Here is a 24,672-nt window from a genome sequence, read left to right on the forward strand (position 1 = left end):
AATAACAGTGTTGGGGAAGTCTTCGACGTATGTCAGGAACGAAATTGGTCCTACTATCCTACCGTGAGCAACTCTTATATCTTACACTTTACTGGTTAATCAATTGGCTTTGTTCTGACTTGAATGTCATCAGAATTGTCTACCGACATCGAAAACGATGGCTTTGACGCTGCTTTTGCTGTGCGTCATTTATTTTCACATGTCATAGTCTTTTCATCCCCACACGTAAGAGTGTTTGACGATTCGACAGTATCATTTCTTTCAGTTAGGAAGTAACTTATTGTGGTGTCACCGCCAGACACCACACTTGCTAGGTGGTAGACTTTAAATCGGCCGCGGTCCATTTGTATACGTCGGACCCGCGTGTCGCCACTATCAGTGATTGCAGACCGAGCGCCACCACACGGCAGGTCTAGAGAGACTTCCTAACACTCGCCCCAGTTGTACAGCCGACTTTGCTAGCGATGGTTCACTGACAAAATACGCTCTCATTTGCCGAGACGATAGTTAGCATAGCCTTCAGCTACGTCATTTGCTACGACCTAGCAAGGCGCCATTACCAGTTACTATTGATGCTGTAAAACATGTACCGTCAAGAGCGATGTTCACCAATTATGGATTAAAGTTAAGTATTCCAGCAGCTACGTACGTTTTTTGTTAGCCTCATTTCCTTGACCTGTTCCAGACCTCACGCCAGCCTGCGTGAGCTAAAATGCGTACCTTTCGGCTTCCTCTCATAGTGGGTTGGCTGTCTTGCCAATCCACAACATTTTGGCGACGAGGCCACTTCGCGTTCGTAACTATATTGCCCTGATTTACTTGTGTAATGGCTTCGCCACAATCTCCAGATGTACTGTCCGAATTTTATCGCTTACAGAACCAGCAGATGGAGGCCTTGCTGGATGCCCTTGGACAGCTCGTCCAGGGTCAACGTCCACTGCAAAACGATGCGGCGGCCGCCGCTCCACTGCTCATGCAGCCACAACTCGCAGTAACACCAACTTTTCGACCTTTTGATGCTGCACTGGAAAGCTGGACGGAGTGGTCACACCAATTTGGATTCCATCTCGCCGCCTACAGAATTCAAGGTAACGAGCGGCAGCCTTTTTTGTTAGCATCCATTGGGGTGCAAACGTACCGTGTGAAAGTCAAATTATTTCCCCGATGCGACGTAGCAACTCTGTCCTACGACGAAATTTTGTCTGCATTAGATGCATATTTCAAAGAATCAGTCAATGTAGTTGCGAAAAGGTATACCTTCTGTCGTACAAAACGTATGGCAGGTCAGACTAATCGGGAGTGGGTTCTAACCTTGCAAGGCCTTACTAGGGATTGTGCTTTTGAGTGTCAATGTGGACTCCCTTATTCAGATACTATGGTACGTGATGCAGTTGCACAGATCGTTTCTGATGTTCGTATATGGGAACAGATTTTGAAGCTAGTCAATCCCTCCCTTCAACAAGTGATGGACATATTGGATCGACAGGACACACTTGACTTTGCTCAGGAATCATTTGAAACTTCACCAGCCATACGTCACATTAACCTGCCCGCCGAGCACGCTGCACGGAACAGTAAACAGCTCTCGCCCCCGTCCGCACAGCTGCCACCAGGCTCTCAGCCACGTGTGCCGTGCAGGCAAGCAAATGCAGTGCTAAAATCATGCCCGCGGTGTGCTACTAGACATTCACGTGAGAATTGCCCGTCACGCCAAGCTATTTGCTTCTTCTGTAATAAAAAAGGACATGTTCAAAGTGTTTGCCAGAAAAAGCTCTGCTCGGAAGCTCACAACCATTCCAGGCCCTTTGCTTCGTGTTGGAATCGGAATCGAACCAAGGATAGGCTCACGACACTTCGCCCATGGAAAATCATATAGTTCATGCCACTCCGCCCAGTGCCACTCTCTCTAACAGTGACTGTGTTCGTCCCACAAATAGTGTGCGTCGACATCGACGGAAATCTCGTCATGTCACAAGTGATTTTGTACCAGTGTCAGTTCACGTTGCACGAGACAGTCGCTCTTGTCGTTAGCAGGACAATAAACTTTTTGTAGACTTGGACATTAACAGCAAAGTGATACCATTCCAGCTCGATACCAGAGCTGCAGTTTCACTGATCAATCAAGACACGTACAAACAGCTGGGCACACCTCCATTGCATGCCGCAAATGTTAAGCTAACTACATATTCAGGTCACGGGCTCCCTGTGTTAGGACAGTGCAGCCTTCTTGCAACATACAAGGGACAAACAAAACTTGTGTCATTGTACGTCCTTCGTTCTTCTTCTGCAGTGAACTTGTTTGGTTTCGATTTATTTCAGTTGTTTAACTTGTCTATAGTCAATCAGGTCCTATCAGTGAACTAGACTGTGCCTTCAGACAGTGTTTCTCGTCTATGTGACGAATTTGCAGACATTTTTGCACCGGGCCTTGGTTGCGCTAAGAACTATAAAGCACGTTTGGAACTGAAAGTAAACGCGCAACCGAAATTTTCCAGAGCGCGCAATGTTCCACACGCATTGCGTGATGAGGTCGCAAAAACATTACACGATTTGGAATCACAAGGTGTAATTGAACGTGTGCAGGCTTCTCTCTGGGCATCACCCTTAGTAATTTTGCAAAAACCTTCCGGAAAATTGAGACTTTGTGTGGACTTCAAGGCAACAGTGAATCCACAACTAGTGACTACAACTTTTCCTTTACCCCGCCCGGAAGATCTTTTTGACAAACTATGCCCGGGTAAATATTTTTCGAAGTTGGACCTAGCAGATGCATACTTGCAAATACCGGTGGACGATGACTCCCAGCACGTTTTGGTGGTTAACACGCATCTTGGTTTGTATCGATTCAACCGACTGCCATTCGGGTGTGCATCCGCCCCTGCATTGTTTCAGCAATATCTACAAACTGTTTGTGCGTCGGTCCCTACTGCAGCAAACTATCTGGACGATATTGTGATCTCCGGAAAGACGGAAGAAGAACATTTAGCCAATCTCAGAACATTATTTCAGGTCTTGAGACAAAATGGTCTTCGCTTGCGGAAGGACAAATGTGTGTTTTTTGCTCGTGACTTACCCTACCTGGGACACGTACTCAATGCCCAAGGCATACATCCCAGTCCAGAGCACCTCCGTGCCATACAAGACTTGCCTTCGCCGCAGAATTTGAAGCAGCTACAGAGTGTGCTGGGAAAAATAAATTACTATAACGAATATGTTCCCCATGCCTCTTCCATTTCAGCTCCACTTCATAGCTTACGCCGTAAAGGTGTTCCATTCGTCTGGACGACGGAATGCGAACGCGCCTTTCGCCAGTTGAAATCGGCGTTGCTTTCCAATACTTGCCTTACGCCATTCGATCCCCGGAAGCCCTTTTGTTGATGGTGGATGCATCAGATTTCGGGATCGTTGCTGTGATTGCGCACAAAGACGGTTCGCAAGATCGCCCTATTGCCTTTGCGTCCAAATTGCTCTCGTCTGCGCAAAGACATTATTCACAGATCGAGAAAAAAGCATTGGCTCTCGTATTTGGTGTTACAAAGTTTCATGATTTCTTGTATGGTCGTCACTTTACCATCATCACAGACCACAAACCTTTGACATCGCGTTTTCATCCGACCAAGCCTGTACCTCCACGTACAGCGCAGAAATTCATTCGCTGGTCTATTTTCCTCTCGCAGTACCGCTACGATATCTTGTATCGGTCCACTGCTAAGCACGGAAACGCCGATGCGTTGTCCCGTTTGCCTGTTGCTGAGGATAGAGCATTCGATTCCTCCGAACTTGCTTGCATGTTCATTGATTCGGAAACCGATGACGTGGTCGAATCGTTTCCGATTGATTTTCGTCGTGTAGCTACAGCCACAGCCACAGCTGCCGACCCTGTCCTTGCTACCGTTCTGCGTTTTGTTGCTACGCAATGGCCCTTGTCAAAGTCATGAATCGAGGATCCGTTGGTTCGCCGATTTTTTGCTCACAAGGAGAGACTTTTTGTACGACGTGTTTTGCTGTTGGTTCTGATAATGATCAGTCCCGGGTCGTGGTCCCACGTTCATTACAGTCCTCTGTCTTACGGCTTCTCCACCAAGGACATTGGGGTATAGTGAGAACGAAACAACTTGCTCGACAGCATCGATGCTGCGATTACGCATATGTGCTCTTCTTGCATGGCGTGTGCCGAACAACAATCAGCACCACCGCGCAAATTCTTTGCATGGCCAAAAGCCACTTCCCCTTGGCAACGCTTACACATCGATTTTGCTGGTCCATTCTGGAATGCTCGATGGTTGGTTGTGGTAGATTCACTCAGTAATTTTCCTTTTGTTGTCCGGATGTCTTCCACGACATCATCTGCCACCATCCAAGCGTTCTCTGCTATCTTTTGCATTGAAGGTCTTCCACAGACTATTGTTTCCGACAAGGGCCCACAATTCATGTCCGCTGAATTTCAGTCATTCTGCAAGGCCAATGGTATTCACCATCTGACGTCCGCGCCGTTTTCGCCACAGTCAAACGGGGCCGCTGAACGTTTGGTCAGGACTTTCAAGTCACAGCTGTTGAAAGAGTCGCATTCTCGGGAGGACGCGTTATTGCTCTTTTTGTCCTCGTATCGCTCTCAGCCCCGAGATGGTCGCTTGCCGGCTGAGTTGCTCCGCAGTCGTCCTCATCGAACCTTGATGTCTTTGCTACATCCGCCGCATCAGGTTCCTGTGCAGCGGCAGACGCCTGCTTTTGCTTCCGGCGACGTTGTCTACTATCGTCACTACCAAGGTTCACGGCGTTGGCTCGAAGGGCGCATTCTTCGCTGCCTCGGTCGCGCTATGTATCTGGTTTTGGGGGCCTCTGGTGAGGTGCGCCGGCATCTCAACCAGCTGCGCCTCTGTCGTCGCTTGGGATCTGCCGCTCGCCGTCTGCTTTCAGCGACGGTGCCGTCCGGTCAGCGCCCTGGGGACCCATCTACTGGCTCGCCCCAGCCCCAGGTGTTACCGACGCTGCCTTCCATTTTGCCCCATGGCGACGTGCCGCCGCCGCCTGTTCTCCCGCCGGCGACCCCGCAGTCGACGCGTCGCTGCAACCGCCGGGCGCCTCCCTGGGTCACGCGCCGCCGATCGCTTCCCGTGACCAGTTGTCCTCCGACGTGGAACTCTTGCCCGCTCCGGACCATATGACGTCTTCGCCCGTCGGGTGCCCCGGCCCGATGGAGGTCGACCCTGCGGCCCATCCTGTCTCTCTGCGGGCGCATACACCGCATGTTGGCGTGCACCCTGGAGCAGGTTTTCAGGCGTTTCCTAGCTCCCCTCGGACCGAATGGCAGGGTGCGGGTGGCACAGCCTCGCCTATTGTTAGGCTCCCCACCTCGTCGCGTACGTCAACATGGGGTCCTCCCCACGGCGGGCGGAAGCCTTATAACACAACCGTACGCCGATTTGGGGGGGAGGAATGTGATGTCACCGCCAGACACCACACTTGCTAGGTGGTAGCCTTTAAATCGGCCGCGGTCCATTAGTATACGTTGGACCCGCGTGTCGCCACTATCAGTGATTGCAGACCGAGCGCCGCCACACGGCAGGTCTAGAGAGACTTCCTAACACTCGCCCCAGTTGTACAGCCGACTTTGCTAGCGATGGTTCACTGACAAAATACGCTCTCATTTGCCGAGACGATAGTTAGCATAGCCTTCAGCTACGTCATTTGCTACGACCTAGCAAGGTGCCATTACCAGTTACTATTGATGCTGCAAAACATGTACCGTCAAGAGCGATGTTCACCAATTATGGATTAAAGTTAAGTATTCCAGCAGCTACGTACGTTTTTGTTAGTCTCATTTCCTTGACCTGTTCCAGACCTCACGCCAGCCTGCGTGAGATAAAACGCGTGCCTTTCGGCTTCCTCTCATAGTGGGTTGGCTGTCTTGCCAATCCACAACACTTATATACGAAGATTTATTCAGATTATTGTTCAGCCTCCGGAGCTACACCGGAGTATAACGAAACAACTTTGGTGGCTCCTACAAAATACAACGTCGTCCAGTATCAGTCAAAATAAATCCGCGGCTGTGAACGCTTGCAAAGACGGTCGTAAATGGGCGCCCCTTTAACAGTGGTTTGTCGGTCTAATTTGCGCTGCCGACCCACGGTATGCAGCTTCGTTATAAACTGCAAGTTGCAGTCTGCGAGAGACGGACGAGTTGACTTCCGTTGGCCGGGGCAATATACTGCGGCCGTCCACCCAACATCCACGTCCACGCCTCGCTGTAATTGCGTCCAACTGCCTCCCGCTGCCGTTGTACAAGGGCAATGCGTGGTGCGAAGCTTTTGTTTAAATGCTTGTCTACCGCCTACCTGTATGTCAGCAAGCATTTAATAATCAATTAGACGTTGCTACTTGATAGCTGTTTAATTTCCCCTTTCGTTGCTAAACGAAGACAGAGTGTTACACGTATGTTACCACACTAGTTTCTGTTCTTCACTGTCACACTACTGATGTACCTCAGTGATCGAGATCATTACATCACTGTGGAACGTGATGGAAAATATTTTGTCACTCTAATCTAACAACTTGGTAGTAATCGACCTGAAGACAGCCCAGTCTGGATTTCAAAGAAGTGTGGAAACAAACAAAGCAGTGACCTGAAGACAGCCCAGTTTAGGTTTCGAAGAAATGTAGAAACAAACAAAGCACTCCTATCCTCACAATTTATTTTAGAAGACAGATTAAAGTTAGGTATACCCAAATTTGTAACATTCGCGGATTTAGAAAATGATTATAACGAAGATGATTGAAATACACTCTTTGGAGGTCTGAAGTCATCTAGGAAAAATACAGTAAGTCAGAAACTACAGTTTATACAGATGGCAAATTGCCGTTGCCAATCAATTATTTACACAATTCACGTATTTCCAGCATGTAGTCATCACAGGGCCGGCAACTTGGATAACATAAATTGCCAGCCGGGGTGGCCGAGCAGTTCTAGGCGCAACAGTCTGGAACCGCGCGACCGCTACGGTCGCAGGTTCGAATCCTGCCTCGGGCATGGATGTGTGTGACGTCCTTAGGTTAGTTAGGTTTAAGTAGTTCTAAGTTCTAGGGGACTGATGACCTCAGAAGTTAAGTCCCATAGTGCTCAGAGCCATTTGCACCATTTGATAACATAAATTCTTTATTGTTATTCAGTCACTGTTGCGTTTTATTATGCCGGTTTATTTTCAAACAAGCCTTTTAAAGTTGAAATACAAAACATTATAAGAAACATAAAAATTAGATAAAATAAAAATATAGCTCTTAAAATTTCATTTGTTGTTTACTGAAATATAACATAACTACACTAAAATGCTTGGTTAGGTGACAATCACATTACTCATAGGTAAGACACACAGAATACATAGTCACATGGAGTGTCAGACCAATTCGCCAATGTAGATACGTTCACAAAATGCAGTTGAGCCAGACTAAAGACTAGTAATGAAGATAGTTCCATAAAAAACAGCAAATATCGCTTATGTCTCCTTCAGTATTTGTGCGCTCGCCTACGGTCAACTGCGCGTCGCATCTCAAATCAAAACAATTCATGCACATCTTTATGTAGCATGTCACTAATTTTATATGACAAACAGCAAATGGAAATAATGGCTCTGAGCACTATGGGGCTTAACATCTATGGTCATCAGTCCCCTAGAACTTAGAACTACTTAAACCTAACTAACCTAAGGACATCACACAACACCCAGCCATCACGAGGCAGAGAAAATCCCTGACCCCGCCGGGAATCGAACCCGGGAACCCGGGCGTGGGAAGCGAGAACGCTACCGCACGACCACGAGATGCGGGCAAATGGAAATATTCTGCTCCAATGTCAAAATTAATAATAATCTCTCTCTCTCTCTCTCTCTCTCTCTCTCTCTATATATATATATATATATATATATATATAAATTATTCAACATTTGTATTAATCAAATGTACAGTAACAAAATTCCAATTACATAATTTACATTGACATTTACTTATCATTAACAATTTGTGAAAATAGCGAAACTATAACGAAAATCGCAGAGTCCTATGTTCGTATCCTTATAACAGAATAATACATATGAAACAACTTTGACATACACGTCATTCATAAAACAGTAACACCAGTCAAATACAATAACTATTGGCTGTACATTAGGGTACATGTACCAAACAGTGCGCAGTCCCAAAGAGAGCGCCGCATGTGTTCCTGACAGACGATTAAACTGATCGGCTCGCCACTGACGTAGTTGCGTTCAGAGTGGTATCAGAAACGCCTCGCAGAAGTTGTGCGAAGAAATTCTGTTTTTCGGATGTGAAACAGGCAAGAATCATTTTCAGCTTTGTTGGTGTAGTTCAGGTACTCTGTTATATACAGAATACACGATCAATAGCCTTTAATTTTTGATTCCATTTTGAAAAGCTGGCTTGCCATCTACCATATTGCATCCACACGTTTTGCAAATGTAACGTGTGCTGCCATCTATTGACTTCGCTTGCAATCATTGTTTCTGTACGAAAGAGCGCTACATAACGCACTCGTGTTCTCTTTGTGGTTGGTTGCCTGATTTGGAAGAGGGGACCGAACAGCGAGTGATCGGTCCCATCGGATAAGGGAAGTATAGGCATTTGCCCGAAGGGATTTAGGAAAATCACAGAAAACCTTAAGTAGGATGGCGGGACGCTTGTTTGGACCATCGTCTTCCCGAATGCGAGTCCAGTGTGCTAACTACTGCACCACCTCGCTCTGTCTCTATTTGGGGTGCCTCTTGAGTGCGTTGTGGAGTCCGAAGGATAGGTTTTGTTTCTGAATGACTTGAAATTAAGTGAGAAAATCGAACAGGAAGCTAATTTAAACAGGGGAGCTGTTCAGTGAGGCCAGACAACGAATTGAAAATGGAGAAAGCAAACAAAGGTTGCCGCTGCTCGTGGTACGAAAGAGTCTGCTTTAAGGAAAAGACTGAAAGCTGTGTGTAGAAAACATAGATTTTGATGTTTCCAGAGGACTGAATCCAGTGCATTGAGTGTGGGAGGTAGTGGCGCGAAGAGTACTCTAAGGGTATGTTTTGCATACTCTTTAGTGCAGGTGAGCGAAAAAGTACGCATTTCCCGTTTTTTGTATTTTTGAAAAGTCCGATGAAAGTATTACCTCTGTGTTGCTGTAGTTTTCTGAACATATAGATTTTGTATTAATAAATATAAACCCATAAGATTTTGTTTTCCTGTTGATAGCTGCACACATATTTAAGCTTATTCCTTTACGCGTACTCTTAGGTATGGGTCCCCTAACGTCCGCTGCCTAACAAATCGCAGGATGCTGTTCATATGACGACTTATGTCCAAGTTCTTGGACATTCAGTTATCAAAAGACATGTATAGTCGTAGTTCTAAATTACAATAAAGGATTTACACAATGTCTCTATTTTATACAGAGTGTGTATATTACATACCAATGTCCTTCAGACATAAATGCATACACTGGAATGTAATATACAGACACTGCATAAAACATAGATATTGTGTCTGAAGGATATTGTTACTTAATGTACAGACACTGCATAAAATACAGACATAGTATCTGAAGCACATTGTTATGTAATATACAGACATTGTACAAAACACAACATTGTGCAAATAATTTATGTACTCGTATAACCTTCGGCGGGCTAAAATGACGATAATAAAAAATTGCTCCTGTCTGCGAGGAAATCACAAAGCGTGAACATGTGGGATATGGACAATAAATAATTTACAAATAATATTATAAGATAGTCAGTATATAATACATAAATTGGTTCACTCCGGAAGGTGTACACGGATAGCCGAAGTGCTTAAGGTGATTTCTCGCGACAAGCGGGAAATCCGGGTTCAAGTCCCGCCCGGCATAAATTTTGATTTGTCATTAATAAAATGTACAGCTGACGTCAAAGCGTGTTCGCAATCTGCGAATCTAGTTCGTAAGCTGTTATAAATGTAGCAGAACCTGAAAGGGAAGTAGTAACTACGAAGGCTGTAAGACAGGATTGCAGCCTGTCCCCCATGTTATTCAATTTGTATTCAGAGAAAGTAGTAAGGGAAACCAAGGAGATATATGGAAAAGGAATTAAAGTCCAGTGAGAAGAAATACACTCCTGGAAATTGAAATAAGAACACCGTGAATTCATTGTCCCAGGAAGGGGAAACTTTATTGACACATTCCTGGGGTCAGATACATCACATGATCACACTGACAGAACCACAGGCACATAGACACAGGCAACAGAGCATGCACAATGTCGGCACTAGTACAGTGTATATCCACCTTTCGCAGCAATGCAGGCTGCTATTCTCCCATGGAGACGATCGTAGAGATGCTGGATGTAGTCCTGTGGAACGGCTTGCCATGCCATTTCCACCTGGCGCCTCAGTTGGACCAGCGTTCGTGCTGGACGTGCAGACCGCGTGAGACGACGCTTCATCCAGTCCCAAACATGCTCAATGGGGGACAGATCCGGAGATCTTGCTGGCCAGGGTAGTTCACTTACACCTTCTAGAGCACGTTGGGTGGCATGGGATACATGCGGACTTGCATTGTCCTGTTGGAACAACAAGTTCCCTTGCCGGTCTAGGAATGGTAGAACGATGGGTTCGATGACGGTTTGGATGTACCGTGCACCATTCAGTGGCCCCTCGACGATCACCAGTGGTGTACGGCCAGTGTAGGAGATCGCTCCCCACACCATGATGCCGGGTGTTGGCCCTGTGTGCCTCGGTCGTATGCAGTCCTGATTGTGGCGCTCACCTGCACGGCGCCAAACACGCATACGACCATCATTGGCACCAAGGCAGAAGCGACTCTCATCGCTGAAGACGACACGTCTCCATTCGTCCCTCGATTCACGCCTGTCGCGACACCACTGGAGGCGGGCTGCACGATGTTGGGGCGTGAGCGGAAGACGGCCTAACGGTGTGCGGGACCGTAGCCCAGCTTCATGGAGACGGTTGCGAATGGTCCTCGCCGATACCCCAGGAGCAACAGTGTCCCTAATTTGCTGGGAAGTGGCGGTGCGGTCCCCTACGGCACTGCGTAGGATCCTACGGTCTTGGCGTGCATCCGTGGGTCGCTGCGGTCCGGTCCCAGGTCGACGGGCACGTGCACCTTCCGCCGACCACTGGCGACAACATCGATGTACTGTGGAGACCTCACGCCCCACGTGTTGAGCAATTCGGCGGTACGTCCACCCGGACTCCCGCATGCCCACTATACGCCCTCGCTCAAAGTCCGTCAACTGCACATACGGTTCACGTCCACGCTGTCGCGGCATGCTACCAGTGTTACAGACTGCGATGGAGCTCCGTATGCCACGGCAAACTGGCTGACACTGACGGCGGCGGTGCACAAATGCTGCGCAGCTAGCGCCATTCGACGGCCAATACCGCGGTTCCTGGTGTGTCCGCTGTGCCGTGCGTGTGATCATTGCTTGTACAGCCCTCTCGCAGTGTCCGGAGCAAGTATGGTGGGTCTGACACACCGGTGTCAATGTGTTCTTTTTTCCATTTCCAGGAGTGTATAAACATTAATACTTGCCAATGACAATGTCAGGGGTAGCAAATGATTTGGAAGATCACTGGAACATAATGGATATTGTCTTGAACAGAAGTTATATGGCGAACATCAAGGAAAGTAGAAGAATGCTAAAGGAGTGTAGTAAAATTAAATCGGACGATTCTGAGGATACCAACAGTAAATATAACATTAAAAGTAGCAGGCGATTTGCTATTTTGGCAGCTAAATGATTGACAGTGTCATGCAAAGAGGATACGAAATGTAGAAATGCAATTGCAGAAAAAGCATTTCTGAAAAATCGAAATATTTGAATATCTAATACAAATTTAAGGTTTAGGAAGTCCTTTCTGAAAGGAGGTTTGCGGTGCTACAAAAAGTGTTGAAGATTAGGCAGGTAGACCAGGAAGAAGTAGCGAGGGATTGAATTCTGGAGAAATATCTTTATGGCCCAACTTGATCAAAAGATAGCAGAGATTGACAGGACACATCCTGAGGCATCCAAGTATAGTTAATTTAATAATGGAGAGAGATGAGGGGGGGGGGGGGGGGGGACTGCATTAAGCACGTGCATGGCGATGTAGCGTGCGGTAGTTACGGAGATGAAGCGAGGAATGTTAAGCTGATGCCTCTTGTTTTTCTCCGAGGAGTTTCAGTCTCTCTACTGTTTTCATTACGTAATTCACCAATGACAGCAGAGACTTCAAATTGTTCAATTGGCTCTGAGCACTATGGGACTTAACATCTGAGGTCATCAGTCCCCTAGAACTTAGAACTACTTAAGCCTAACTAACCTAAGGGCATCACACACATCCATGCTCGAGGCAGGATTCGAACCTGCGACCGTAGCGGTTGCGCGGTTCCAGACTGAAGCGCGTAGAACCGCAGAGACTTCGCAATTAAATTTACATTCGTCCATCACACTGATTACTGGTATAGAGCACTGATGTGTACATTACGAAAGAGGTAGGAGAGAGGGAAGTATCAGTCTTATTTTAACATCCTGTCGTTTAACACATACACCGTTGAGCCAAAATAATTTAAGCACCAGCTTAATAACTGGTTGGTGCACCTGTAGAAAGCAGTGCAGCAGCCATTCTGAGTGGCATGTGTTCGGCAGGTGCCAGTACCTTTCCGAAGGTATGTGGAATCAGATGTCTACACACAGGTGACACGATTCCCGTAAATTAAGGGTCGGTGATTAGTGGGCGCGCAGCTGGCGAGAGATAGCATCCCAGACGTGTTCCACTGTTTTCAGATAGGTCAGATTTGGTAGTCAAGACATCAATCTGAGTTCAGTATCATGCTGATCAAAGCACTGTAGCACGTTTCTGGCCTTGTGACACGGAAGGTTATCTTCCTGGAAGATGTCCTCGCCGTCGAGAAAAATATGAAGCTTAAACGGATGCGGAATAATGTTCATGTACGAATATAAAATAGCAGTGACTTTCTTATTAAGGAGTTCGATGCACGTCGGATTGAAAAAGAACCGTAGTGAATACACGCGTCAGGAAATACAGGAAATGTATTCGCTGTTGCGAATATGAACCACCTTCGGCTGCATATAGGAACGACGACAGTGAAAATTGGCACTGGACCGGGACTCGAACCTGGAGTCCCCGTAACCGCGTCGGTCATCCCAGCACGAATCGGGGTCGCACCCAAGCTTTCATATGCCTTCGTCCATATGTCATAAGACTTATTAATAGTTCATGCACTGCTATTTTCTATTTATTTGCCAACACCAGGCCCTCGAGTCTCAATAAATACATTACTGGCCATTAAAAATGCTACACCAAGAAGAAATGCAGATGATAAACGGGTATTCATTGAAGAAATATATTATACTAGAACTGACATGTGATTACATTTTCGCGCAATTTGGGTGCATAGATCCTGAGGAATCAGTACCCAGAGCAACCACCTTTGGCCGTAATAACGGCCTTGATCCGCCTGGGCTTTGAGTCAAACAGAGCTTGGATGGCGTGTACAGGTACAGCTGCCCACGCAGCTTCAACACGATACCACACTTCATGAAAAGTAGTGACTGGCGTATTGTGACGAGCCAGTTGCTCTGCCACCATTGACCAGACGTTTTCAATTGGTGGGAGATCTGGAGAATGTGCTGGCCAGGGCAGCAGTCGAACATTTTCTGTATCCAGAAAGGCCCGTACAGGACCTGCAACATGCGGTCGTGCATTATCCTGCTGAAATGTAGGGATTCGCAGGGATCGAATGAAGGGTAGAGCCACGGGTCGTAACACATCTGAAATGTAACGTCAACTGTTCAAAGAGCCGTCAATGTGAACAAGAGGTGACCGAGAGGTGTAACCAATGGCACCCCATACCACCACGCCGGATGATACGCCAGTATGGCGATGACGAATACGCGCTTCCAATGGGCGTTCACCGCGATGTCGCCAAACACGGAGGCGACCATCATGATGCTGTAAACAGAACCTGGATTCATCCGAAAAAATGACGTTTTGCCATTCGTGCACCCAGGTTCGTCGTTGAGTACACCATAGCAAGCGCTCCTGTCTGTGATACAGCGTCAAGGGTAACCGCAGCCATGGTCTCCGAGTTGATAGTCCATGCTGCTGCAGACGTCGTCGAACTGTTAGTGCAGATGGTTGTTGTCTTGCAAACGGCGCCATCTGTTGAATCAGGGATCGAGACGTGGCTGCACGATCCGTTACAGCCATGCGGATAAGATGCCTGTCATCTCGACTGCTAGTGATACGAAGCCGTTGCGATCCAGCACGGCGTTCCGTATGACCCTCCTGAAGCCACCGATTCCATATTTTGCTAACAGTCATTGGATCTCGACCAACGCGAGCAGCAAGGTCGCGATACGGTAAACGGCAATCGCGATGGGCTACAATCCGACCTTTATCAAAGTCGGAAACGTGATGGTACGCATTTCTCCTCCTTACACGAGGCACCACAACAACGTTTCACCATGCAACGCCGGTCAACTGCTGTTTGTGTATGAGAAATCGGTTGGAAACTTTCCTCATGTCAGCACGTTGTAGGCGCCAACCTTGTGTGAATGCTCTGAAAAGCTAATCATTTGCATGTCACAGCATCTTCTTCCTGTCGGTTAAATTTCCCGTCTGTGGCACCTCATCTTCGTGGTTTAGCAGTTTTAATGTCCAGTAGTGTATGTCCTTCTTGGACGAGAATACACGTAACGAATGAGTGTAGGTTGTGACCAAAGCTGTTAAGTGGACTGCCCACGCAAAGCAGGAAATCTGTGTCTGAGTCCCGATCGTGCTCGAATTTTCATTGTCCTCATTCCTATATAAAGAAGCGTGGTTCATCCGATCAGGCGATCCACGATCCAGTCTTGATAATCCTATGTCCACTTCTGTTGCAACTGACGATGTCATATCATGGGAACACGTATGGGCCGTCTACTAAGGAGCCCCATGTTGAACAATGTGCGCTGAAACACTTGCGCTTTCATCATCATTGTACTCTGTCGTCATATCTACCTCAGATCGTCGCGTCTCCTGCTTTACAAACCAGCTGAGCTTCGACTTCCACCTTTATGTCGTAACAGGCTCCTCTTTGTCAAAGGGGATACATCAGTGGATTTATCCATTTCCGTCCAGTATGGTTGTTACAACGATTCATCATCTGCCCTACTCCACAAGATAATGACACTATGAGAACATTTTCGTGTTGAGTGCACGATAAACAACGCCCAGAGCAAAAGGGTAACACTGCTCTCTCAGTCACAGTACTGATACAAGACTGGATGTATGTTCCCAGAACGAGATTTTCACTCTGCAGAGGAGTGTGCGCTGATGTGAAACTTCCTGGCAGATTAAAACTGTGTGCCGGACCGAGACTCGAACTCGGGACCTTTGCCTTTCATAGGCAAGTGCTCTACCATCTGAACCACCCAAGCACGACTCATGTCCCGTCCTCACAGCTTTACTTCTGCCAGTACCTCGTCTCCTATCTTTCAGACTTCACATAAGCTCTCCAGGACGGGGCGTAAGTCGTGCTTGGATAGCTAAGATGGTAGAGAACTTGCCCGCGAAAGGCAAAGGTCCCGAGTTTGAGCTTCGGTCCGGCACACAGTTTTAATCTGCCAGGAAGTTTCATATCAGCGCACACTCCGCTGCATAGTGAAAATCTCATTCTGGAAACATCCCCTAGGCTGTGGCTAAGCCATGTCTCCACAGTATCCTTTCTTCCAGAAGTGCTAGTTCTGCAAGGTACGAAGGAGAGCTTCTGTGAAGTTTGAAAAGCAGGAGACGAGGTACTGGATGTATGTCGGTCGGGTTAGTTATCCTATAGGAAGAAATCGACCCTTTATTTACTGGCGGGATTTAGGAGTCCCGGCAGATTATGTGCGGAATTATGTAACTCAGAAGCCCCTTATACCTGTAGGGACTGAAAAATCCCATTCAATACAGTTTGTGTTTTCTACGCTGGATGTCACTGCAGCCTGTACTCCATGCCAAACTCTATATATCAGCCTGAAAAGTGAACAAATGTACTGCATACGACTTCTTGGTGTGCGAAACAACGCTCTAGGGTATGCAAATAAAAGCAAGGGTCATATGTGAAGTAACGTGAGAGATAAATTCTGTGTAGTTACTTTGTACACACTAATGTCAGTTTACATTAAAAAAATCAATTCAGTCATACGAAAAATATGATTGGGACTCAGCAGTCCAGTCAGGTCCAGGGCAGTGGCTTCACACGTTGAGGTTACATTGACTTTTGGTTACTTTGCTTTGTGTCTACAGCTTTTTCTGCTTTCACGGTCTCTTTGTAAATAAAAATATATCCTTGATGAGGACAATAAGATATTTCATCCTATAAAAAACAATAGAACTGATGCATGACTTCTAAAACATTAGTGAAAAGATTTTGTTTTATTTCAAGTTATGTCTACCTATTACAGAAGAGGTCTTAAAGTCGAAGAAATTCGTACTCAGCTAGAACATTTTTCACTTGATATTGACACATCATCTGATTTAATGACGACAATGTAAACGACATGATTCATAGAACTCTGCGGATTAATAACGCAGCCGCGCGGGGTAGCGGCTCGGTCTAGGGGGGCCCTGTCACGGTCCACTCGGCTCCCTCCGTAGGAGGTTCGACTCCTCCCTCGGACATGGGTCTGTGTGTTGTCATTAGCGTAAGTTAGTTTAAGTTAGATTAATCAGTGGGTAAGTTTAGGGACGGATGACCTCAGCAGTTTGGTCCCATAAGACTTTGCACAAATTTTCCAATTTCTTCAGGTGTGTGGAAATAATTCACAAAATATTACAGAACCTGAACTAAGTTGCTAATGAGGAAGCGGCAGACAATGTAGGAAATGTTCAACTGTATCTCTTCAGATATGTGCAAATACGTGACAGAATATGGATGGAGAATTGTGCAATTCACTTTCTTCAAATTATCATGGAAATGTCGGATGCAATGTATCCAGAACCCAAAAGCTGAACTAAAACCGAAGTGGAGGCACTCACAGTTGTACGAGATTGTGATGAGCACGCGGGCGGCGTAGATAAAGCTGAAATGGTGAGGTCTCTTTATGAAACAGAAATTCAAAAAAGTATTTATATAGATGGTTTTATGCAATGCTGGAAATGACTCTTGTGAATTCCTGTATTTCATACTATGACGTAAAAGGGACACTTCCATTGACTGAAATCACACAGGGAACTACACTTTGCCTTCTCACATTTGGAAAATAAATGTCCAAAAAACTGGGAAGGCCCTAAAGGATCAAAATTCTCCACTCATAACTCCAAGAAGAAGAAAGATAGCATGTTCAGTACCGAACGCCGTACATTTTCAGAATACAGGATCTTAACTGGCCCATATTTGTCAGTTCAAGAGGAAGATGTGAAATTTTCTTATTTACAAAGATGGAATCTACACATCATTCAAAGTTTTCAGAGTGTAATGATTTTTTGTTTGTTAAGGGTAAAAGATTTTTTTTTTAGTATCACCAGGAGGAATAATCCTAGCTATATGATTCTTTTGGGACTACTCAGTCCCTTAATGTATTTCGTCTGTATAAGCCTGTCCTCTGATTTTATGCATTTTAATGACTTTGTATCATTTCTTAAATAAAATAATTTGCTACTAATTGAATAAGAGTTCATCAAGTATTAAAGTAAAAATTTTGAACTGTGGTTTTATGCTTTTTACAATTGCAGTAGATAAAGGGTTAAAGAACGGCCCAATCTTTAAAAACAGTTACCACAAAAATAATCTTTTCTATCAGAGTGTTTAGAGGATCAGAAATCATTACTGCACAACTGAAATTCATAGTCGTCGTTTTCCTGGACGATTTATTTTCCACAACACTCGCGAATTTTTGAAAATTCTTAAAAATGCACCATTAATCGACCAGATATATTCTTAAACTTCAGTAACAGTTGTCTGAGCTTGAATACTGTTGTCAATAAACGTAGAACGCACAAATGTAGATTACAGCTGATGACACAGCACAAATTCCTATTTTCATAGAACTATCATCAGTTTAACAACTAATAACAACGAAAATGCGGAGCACATTAAAGCACTGGTGAATTTGGGACACAAAATTCTCTTTTGTCTCTTGTTGAGGACAGGGCGAGCCCTGTGCAGTCTGGTCGCTGGTGCTGCCAGCAGCATGTATTATGCATGGTGTTTCCCTGATGTGGAAACGAATCTGCCAGTGCTGTCGAATATGGAGTAGTGACTGACATATTGTGTATCTCTGTGTTCGAGAGGTACGGCTCTAGTAAATTTTCAGACGTTGCTTGCGTTATCCAAGTACTGCTCTCAGTCAAAGAGTTTTAAAATTTATGTTGCTGGTTTACTTATTTACCTCTATCGGAACATTTTTTGTATCGTAGGACCGCAATATTTTTGGCTGAATGTTTTCAAAATGCGTTTAAACTCACAGGTGTTGGGACGATTGGTGCTGCAAAGTTAAACCGACTCACATGTATCTGTTTGTATCTGACTTTGTTTAACTTCACCCTATACAAGTCCGTCATGTGTTCTGCTAGCGTATGTAAATGACTAGCTCATAGGGAAAGAGACGCTTAGAATTTGAAAGAAACTGCTTGTTGATTACTACGATGTAGTCTTTACAACGAGAAAATTCTATCGTGGGATGGAGTACTCAATCTTTTCATACCTATTTTCGCCATACAAAACGATGAACATAAGACGAGCCTCCTAAACAGAACTCTATGTATAAAACAGTCATCCAATTTCACAAGAGTATATCGTCTGCCTGAAAGTAGATAGAAACTTGAGGTGAACTTTAACTTACGCTTCGGAATCAGAAGTTTACCTTCGTGCCAGTTGTAAATTGCCAGATCATGTCGTTGACTCTATTGGTCTCCCTTGGTGTAGGTAGTTCACTAGCTCTTTCATTACTCAGCATGGGTTGAGTACAGATGGCGGAAAAATAGTGACAAAAGACAATCTGCGTTCTCTGTTCTAATCGCTGCAATTCAGTTACTACAGTGGGCCGCTGTCGAAAGAATGAAATTGCAGTTCCTACTGCGTACGACTCTCGCACAGCTTTTTCTTTTTTTTGGGGGGGGGGGGGGGAGGCGGGAGGGGGCAGTTGTGAAAAAATAATTCGTCGCTATGTGTTGCCCATTTCAACAACTTCACAACTTTGAATGAACTGCGACACTGCACAAAAAATCGGCAGTGAATGATATAACTACACGCACGTCCACAGAAGTATAGGACGTGTTTGACTATTTAATAGATGTTTGTGGTGCGTCCCGTGAAAAGTACATAGTTAAATGAAATATGTGATTCTAAGTTTTGTGTGCAAGCGTGCACAGGCTACACCCTTGTAAAACTGGTTGTTCCTTTCGAAAATAAAAGCACTCTAGTCCTAAGGGTAAGTTCATGTTTATTGCAAATTTCTGTCTTCATTCATGTGGGGGAAATAGTCTCGCGAAATTAAGTAAATCATTTTTAAACATACTTCACTTGAAACTTGTCATCGGTGACCGCAATAAACACGTGGAAGCTCCAGAAACTTCTGTTGAAGTGTCCAAAAATTTCGTGACTTTAACATACGGTCATAGCTATTAACACAACAAGTATTTTTGTCTGTTTGCTTGCGTCCACTGTCCGACAATATTTTCGGGAGGAAAACTTTATCGCTCTGCTGTACTATTAAATACAATTATTCATGACTGCGATTATCAAGTGACAGCTACTGAAGTTATGCCAGTTTCCGAATCCGGGGTTTATAGAGTAGATAGGGAGACGTGCGCAAAATGTTACATTGTTCGGATGGGGCGAACATTATTTGCCAGATATAGAGAGCATGTAAGACTAACCGATAGCAACACGTTGACTTTGCAGCCCAGCTTAAATAGTGTGAACACCGTGTATCGGATATAGAACCGTCTCTTACGATCTTGCATAAGGAAAGGTGAAAGAATGAATATTTTGGAGAAAATAGAGTTTTACGATCAGATGAAGAAGCAGCCAGACATACTTTTAAACGAGCAAACAGAATTAAGCAAGGAAAAGTTCTTAGACAATTTTAATTACGTTTTTGAATAGATGGAGCCTAAGATTGTAATTTAAATACTGAAAATCACACATATACTCTCTTACGTTAGGCATATAGAAAGTCGTTTTTTCTTCGCTCTGTTTGCGGGTGGAACAGGAAAGGAAATGACTAGTAGTGGTACAGGGTGCCCTCCACCCCACACTGTACGGTCGCTTGGGAGTATCTATGTAGCGGCAGATGTAGCTACAGATAAAAAAAACTCCGTCCGAACAGTCCTCGAAGGCGCAACGGTACTGACCGACCGCCTTTTCATCCTCAGCCTATTGCCGTTGCTGGATGCGGATATGGAGGGGCATGTGGCCAGCACACCACTCTCACGGCCATTGTGTTTTCGTGACCAGAGTAGATATAGATAAGCCGTCAAAGAATTCAAGCAGCGCAGGTACAGACATTTTGTACAAAGTTTTACCCATTGTTTAAAGAGAAAGATTTTTTGCTGTTATATAAGATTTTATTTACTAAAGCTTTTGATATGTAATATTATACACAATGTGCGAAATCGTGCTGTATAGAAGAATATACAAGGTGTCCCAGGAGCAATTGTCAATATTCAGTTGTACGACAGGAACGATCATTTGGAGTATAAAACATTAAGTAGATGTACGAGGTGTGTTCAAAAAGCAACGGGAATTTTTGATTTTCTTAAAGAATCTTTAATTATTCATCAACGTGAACATCCCCCCCCCCCTCCTCCTTCAGAGTAATCTCCCTCACATATAATAAACTTGTTTTAGAGCTTTTTCCAATCTGGGAAGCACAGCTGGAACTCACATTTTGTTATGGTGTCAGCTCCTTCAGCGATTCTGTTTTTATATCATCGGTCATGGCAAAAGAACGTTATTTCATGATTATCTTCAGCCTCGGGAATAGAAAGAAGTTACATGGGGCCATGTCTGGTGAATATTGTCACTAAGTCAACATAACGGTTTTTTGGCAAAAAATTAGGAACAAGCATTTACGTGCGAGAGGGAGCGTTATCATGATGCAATTTCCACGAGTGGTTTTGCTACATTTTTGGTCGTTTTCTTCGGATTGCTTCAGGCAAACGGCGGATAACTTACATATAGTATTCCTTACTGACCATACGATCTTAAGGCAGGAACTCATGATGCAGTGTCCCTTTGTAAGCGAAGAGAACGGCGAGAAGTATCTTCACTTACGCTCGACCTTGTCGTATCCCTTTTGGTCTTGGCTCTTCAGGATATTTCAGTTAGGACGATTGGGCCTTGGTTTCAACGTCATACCCGCATAGCCATCTTTCGTCACATGTTATAATCTTCTTAAAAAGTTCTGGATCGTTGACGACTTCACTCGGAAATTCCTGAACGATGTCTGCGCGACGACGTTTTTGGTCGAAATTTACCAATTCTGGGACAAACTTTGCTACTACGCGTTTCATGCCGAAAAATCCGAGAAAATTGCTTGGCATGAGCCGAAGGATATACCAACATCATCAGCAATCTCTCTGATGGCGAGTCGGCGGTTTTTCAGAATCATTTTCTTTACTTCTTCCACATTGTCGTCAGCAGTTCATGTGCTAGGCCGTCCAGGATGGTAGTTGTCCTCAACGTTGTCTCGACCCTCTTCGAAACGTTTGTACCTCTCGTGAACTCTTGTCTTATAGTAGATTGGCCAAAAGCCACAGTCAACATTTCGAATGCGGTGCTCCACTTTGTTCCATTTTTCAAGGAAAATTTAATGCAAGTTCTTTGACCTACCTCTTTCGAAAGTAAAAATTCGCCGAGCACATAAAAATACGTATAATCTTTTCGACTGTCAACAAGAAACTAAATATTCAAAGCAGCTGAAAATGTAAACATAAATCAGAAACATATGTACCAACAAGATAAAAGAAATTGAAACTCGTGGTATAAAGCCTGCGAAATTAAGTAACTCCCGTTACTTTTTAATCACACCTCGTATGCCCTATTCCGAACGGTTTCCGAGATAGAACAGTTTTAATGTAAATTGTTATTTACAGACTGTATTATTCGGTACATTGTCATGCGTACACAAATACACATACACAACAGTTACTAAACATTACATGATGAGTTTTACAGAGTAACAATAGAAAAATTTGTATTTTTAACATATACATATCCTACGCGTCACATTACAGCTGTTGTAGAGTCCACAGTAAATGTTCGAATATCCCACCGTCAATTTCAATGCATTTGTGCACTCTTGGGAGGACGTGATGTTTTGCCTCTCTGAGTGCGTCTGCACGTTCCCTAATGAGGGCAGCGGCGTCCGTGATGCGACCAATCAGCTCATCTCCGGTATTCATCTTTCGTTGTACGCCTAAGACTTCATCCAACACCATATCTACAAAAAATTAAGGCGTAATGCCGGGTGATCATGATGGTCAGTTATTTCTACCAAATCCAGCTATTAGGGTACGTGCAGGTGAGATGTCCCCTCACACGCCTGGTGAAAAGGGGCTCTGTCATAATGGAAGTACATTGCAGTTAGCGTAAGCAAAGGAACGTCCTCAAGTTGCTCAACAAATGAATGTTCCAACAAATGCAAGTAAATCCGTCACGTCATTCGCTCTTCTAAAATGATGACTAGTCCATCTCGGGAGCATTTGGAGTAACTATGTCCATATGAAGGTTTTGGCGTCAACTGAGCCTTCCTGCCATACCCCTGAATATTGACCATTCCTCCTGCGACGCTCTGTGTACGAACGGCTGTGTTGGCATACGTCATTAGTGCTATAGTTTCTTAAAATATGTGTCTTATAATCAATAAAATTCTTCTCCTTCGTAACTACTATAAATACGACAGTTTATAGACAATTTTACATTGTAATTAAATAACGTAACCTAAAGCATAGAAATTACGGAAAAATGTATCTCTGACACCACAAATAGGATCTTCACCCGACACATTGGTAAAAGTTCAGTTGTCAGATGTTACACTTGTTGGATACGCAGTGGGAATTATGTACGGACATGACATGAATTCGATAGTAGTTAGTAGAGCAAGTTATGTGTTTGTAATACGTTAAGGAATTCACGATAGTACAGGGACAAAGGCGTTACCGGTTGTGTTCTTAACATGAGATGACAGATTACTAGTCTGAAGACGAAAATAATTCCGAAACGCGTAATGCATACTTTGTGATCAATAAAGTTATTCTTCACCTGCTCTATGCCTTTTTATGCGACCTAGCCAGTGAATGAAGGCTCCAAAATGTATACCCGGAGAGCTATAAGCACGTCTCTCCTACTGAACTGGTTCTCATAGCTTTTATGTATTTTGGAGACCATGTTTACTGGACTTTTTTCTCTTGTTTTGATCGATACTACGTTCTCTCAAAATATGGAAAAGAAAGAGCTTGCAAGAGATGAGATTTGTTTAGTAGTATCGAAGATGAAGAAGTGCTCATAACTCTGAACGTATCCATTTTAGATCCTATTTTTACTAGACGTTTTTGCTTCGAATGATCGTTCCTACCATAAGCCCTAAATACTAACCATTCCTCCTGGGTTGCCCTGTAGAAGTGACGAAACCTCCTGTCTTATTTTGCACACGGAATATGTAGACATGGCTAACACGTGGACAGCTTTCTCCTGAAAGGAATAACATGTGCCGACGCACTAAACAGTAAGGTAGGAAGAATTACAGTGCTTATAAAAATATTTTGTTTGTATAAACATTTTGTGAACAGAATATATTCTTAACGTTGAACTGGTGTCTAAGAAATTTGTGTTATTACAGCTGTTAATTAATAGTTGCACAATAGCGGAATTCTCAATCGTGAATAAAGATATGTTGTACTTTCTGCAACTAGTAGAATAGTATATATGTCTATAGAAGAGACATATACAGTGATAGACGCGTTTATAACGGGGTGTGGGGATGAGGGATGATGTGTCATTTACTGTTTACCCTAGAACTTTGCAAAAGAGTCTCTTGTATTCTAAATCATCGTTATTTTCAGTTTCTTTGTGTATCATTTATTTCAACAAATTATCATCTTGAACTGTTAAAGATGTTCTCGTCTTCGTGGAACCATGTAGTGTACAGAGCCCTGTGCACAGCTGTATTCTGTGAAAACACATCAGTTGCTCAATATTAGCGACAAACATTTTACGCGCATGCCATGCACATATAGGAACCAATATAAAATCGAGAGGAACCCTTACCTTTGACAGATAGTGTCTACACAGCCAGGCCCCCCTACCGCCACCACCTGCGACAGAAAGACAGAGCAGTCAGACGCAGCTGCCTACAATGGCGTCGGCTTCGAAGGGACGGTAAGCTGAAAAGTAGAATAGATGAACGATTTAAAATAGAACACTAAAAGAGTTAAACCTTCTACATCAACACGCACATCAGTAAGCTCATCCGACAAGAAATTTGTCAACTGAGTGCGCACGCACACATGAATCGTTAAGTCTTTACAGATGGCGCAATGATCGAGTCACATGCTTAACCGTGCGCGCACTGCCTCTACGTGTGCGCAAGGAAGTAGTGAACAGTGAGACATTTATGTTTCAAGTGGACATTGTGAGTAAACATGGACAGATGTAAAGAT

General features: G+C 44.5%; 1 protein-coding gene across 1 annotated transcript in view; it reads right to left on the reverse strand.

Moving 5' to 3' along the window:
• The window catches only part of LOC124789367 (GTP-binding protein Di-Ras1), a 394,418-nt gene extending 370,095 nt beyond the window's left edge, over positions 1–24,323 (reverse strand). The window contains exon 1 of the mRNA XM_047256694.1: positions 24,281–24,323. The gene's annotated coding sequence lies outside the window, so the exon portion shown is untranslated. The remainder of the gene's footprint in view (positions 1–24,280) is intronic.
• Between the last annotated feature and the right edge of the window lie 349 nt (positions 24,324–24,672).

The sequence above is a fragment of the Schistocerca piceifrons genome, chromosome 3 (assembly GCF_021461385.2).
Source record: "Schistocerca piceifrons isolate TAMUIC-IGC-003096 chromosome 3, iqSchPice1.1, whole genome shotgun sequence".
Lineage (NCBI taxonomy): Eukaryota > Metazoa > Arthropoda > Insecta > Orthoptera > Acrididae > Schistocerca > Schistocerca piceifrons.